The following is a 2,875-nucleotide window of genomic DNA, read 5'->3' as shown; positions in this document are numbered from 1 at the left end:
ACAGTCAGGGCAAATTTGGATAAGAAGGAGAAATGGAGACGGGTCAGGGAGAGCACATCACCAAAACTGGGAGATACTACATTGGACACGGAGGATCAGAGTGTTGGAGGAGGGGGAGAGAGCACGTACATACAGACAGAATCAGCACCTTCAGGGGAGGAGAGATGGGAACCAGTGAGTGTGGAACTAAAAACCAGCCAGAGTCAACCTGCTGAAACACCAGTGAGTTCACACTGGGAGAGACCATTCACCTGCTCCGTGTGTGGGAAGGGATTCACTCAGTCATCCAACCTCACGGAACATCAATTTGCTCACACTGATCGGAGACCTTTTCAATGTCATGACTGTGAGAAGAGCTTTAAAAGCAGTAATGATCTGCTGAAACACCAACACACTCACTCTGGGGAGAGGCCGTTCCCCTGCCCTGTGTGTGGGAAGGGATTCACTCAGTCATTCAACCTGCTGCAACGTCAGTGAGTTCACATGTGACTGCAGGGGTTGGATTCTGCTGTTGTTGCTGCTATTAATCACGTTCAGAGATAAAGTTGGGTCTTACATTATTAGCAGTGCAGTCCAGAGCAAAAGCATCTTCTTAATGTTGAGATAAATGGGAGAAGAAACTGGCAAGCAGCGGCTAGGATAAGGGAGGTGCTGCACCATCACATTAATGGTGCACCTTCTCTCCCCCCGGGGTCCTCGCTGCACATCCGCCGGGACTGGCGGCTCTGATTGGGGTCCTGAGAGCCCTTGAGACTGGGTGCAGCTGAGGCTGCGCTCACTCCCGCTCAGCTCTGTTGTGATATTTAAAATACGAAAGGCCTGTAGGGCTGCGAGCTGATCTGGAATTTAGAAAGCAGCATTACTGGACGCTCATTGCTGCTCAGCACAATCTTACCCCCGCTCCTGGGACTTGTTGATTCTGCACCATGTCGTTCAGTTCTTCACTAAACTGGAGGGGGAGATATTGAGCAGAAAAACAGAGCAAAATCCAGAGAGGGAACTGAAAACACACTTGGACAGATGAGAAACAGGTCAATCCACTGTTACAATAACTCCATCACTGACTCCCTCCGACAGTAACCAGCTCTTTCACAGAGACTGTGAGTGGCTCTGAAAAGAACCTTTGGGTTATTAAATGACATTTATTTTGGCCGCTTTACTTTTTCTGGGAGCACTGATTTTCTTGGGCAGCAGCAAGGCCTGGATATTAGGCAGCACCCCACCCTGAGCGATGGTCACCCCTCCCAGCAGCTTGTTGAGCTCCTTGTCGTTGCGGACGGCCAGCTGCATGTGTCTGGGGATGATGCGGGTCTTCTTCTTGTCCCAGGCCGCGTTACCGGCCAGCTCGAGGATTTCAGTGGTCAGATGCTCGAACACAGCAGCTGGATAGAGCGGGGCTCCGGCACTCACGCTCAGCATAGTTGCCCTTTCTCAGGAGCCTGTGAACACGGCCCACAGGGAACTGCAGTCCAGCCCGGGGGGAGCGAGACTTGGCCTTGGACCGAGCTTTCCCACTGGTCTTTCCTCTTCCAGACATTTCCACAATCTCGCAAATACTTACACAAAGATTGGATAATTTCCTCAGTATTTATTACTTGCATGCAGCAGTCAGGATGGATGAGCGGTTTGAGGCGCTGTGTTCAGATTGCAGTCTCTCCTGGAGGCGTGGGTTTGAATCCCATTTCTGACAAATTGTATTTTGACTGAACTGGAGGGATTTGGGAGCAGCGGCGAAGACAGAGCGTGGAAGAATATTGACAAACAAAATGAAAATGGACCCATATATGTTTCATCAATACATTCGAGTAAGAAGCAACTAAAGAAAGAGGAGGGCACTTAAAAGACCGAAAAAGTACAGTGATCCCTGACAATGTACCGGCCGGCTGACATCTTGCCAGAACGCAGTGGCGCGTCAACGGAATGATGTCATTTCACAGCGCCAACGTCATCGCATTTCCGCAACAAATCTATCTTCGCGCATGCGCGATAAAGCATTTGCGGCTGTCCAGCCACCCACACCCACCCGCGCTCGGCTGGCGGACGTGGCTGAATGGGAGAATTTGAAGCTGCAGCTCTCCCCCCTCGGCAACTCACTCCAGGTGTCGACGCTTCCTCCTCCGAGCCGCTCGCTCCAGACCTTACTGCTCCCCACCTCTCCCACCCCCACCCCCACTCCCCGGGCTGGTTGCTCCTCGCTTTGCACCCCGCTCTCTGGCCGCTTACTCCAGGCTGCGCCGCTTCCCTCCTCTCAGCCACTCACTCCTACGTTGCCCTGTCACACCTTGCAGCCCTCCTGCTTCGACAGGTGGTGCCTGGTGACTGATGAAACGTGGGAGCGAGTGTCATGGCCAGAGCTAGCAGCTGTGGGCTGGGCTAGGGTGGGCTGGGGGTGGGGGGGGAGAGCGTGCAGCCAGAGCGCGGGGGTGACACCGGGAGGAGGGGGAGAAAGCAAGTTGCAGAGTGGGGAGAGCAGTCAGTGGGGGGGGGGGGGGGCGGGTGAAATCAGTCCTGGTCTGTTATATAAACGAATCACAATATCGAATTGGCAGCACATTTTATCCTCTACCCGATTTTCCTTTCCATCGATCGGGGTGCTAGTTCACTTTCTTCCAATGGAAATTCAATCATGAAATTACTTTTGTATTTAATAGGATTACCGGAATGTTAAATGGATCAGAGGATTACAGTTAGTATCCGATAACGACATAGCATATCACTGGGCTTTCATCCAACTTAATGTCAAGTTTCCCGCGATAAATTGAGCAGCGCCATATTTAATCCTGGCAGCTGCCTGAGATGCTGACGTTCCTGTTGAAGAGGCTGCATTTACGCATGTGCAAGTACTGTGCCACCTCGTAGTTGCGTTGTCAGCAAA

The 2,875-nt window shown here is 52.0% G+C and overlaps 1 pseudogene; it reads right to left on the bottom strand.

The window, feature by feature from the left end:
• Positions 1-552: 552 nt before the first annotated feature.
• Positions 553-1,537, bottom strand: LOC137366938 (histone H2A-like; annotated as a pseudogene).
• Between the last annotated feature and the right edge of the window lie 1,338 nt (positions 1,538-2,875).

This window comes from Heterodontus francisci, unplaced genomic scaffold (assembly GCF_036365525.1).
Source record: "Heterodontus francisci isolate sHetFra1 unplaced genomic scaffold, sHetFra1.hap1 HAP1_SCAFFOLD_456, whole genome shotgun sequence".
Taxonomy (NCBI): domain Eukaryota; kingdom Metazoa; phylum Chordata; class Chondrichthyes; order Heterodontiformes; family Heterodontidae; genus Heterodontus; species Heterodontus francisci.
Note: the sequence above shows the minus strand (reverse complement) of the source record. Positions and strands in the feature narration are given on the sequence as shown.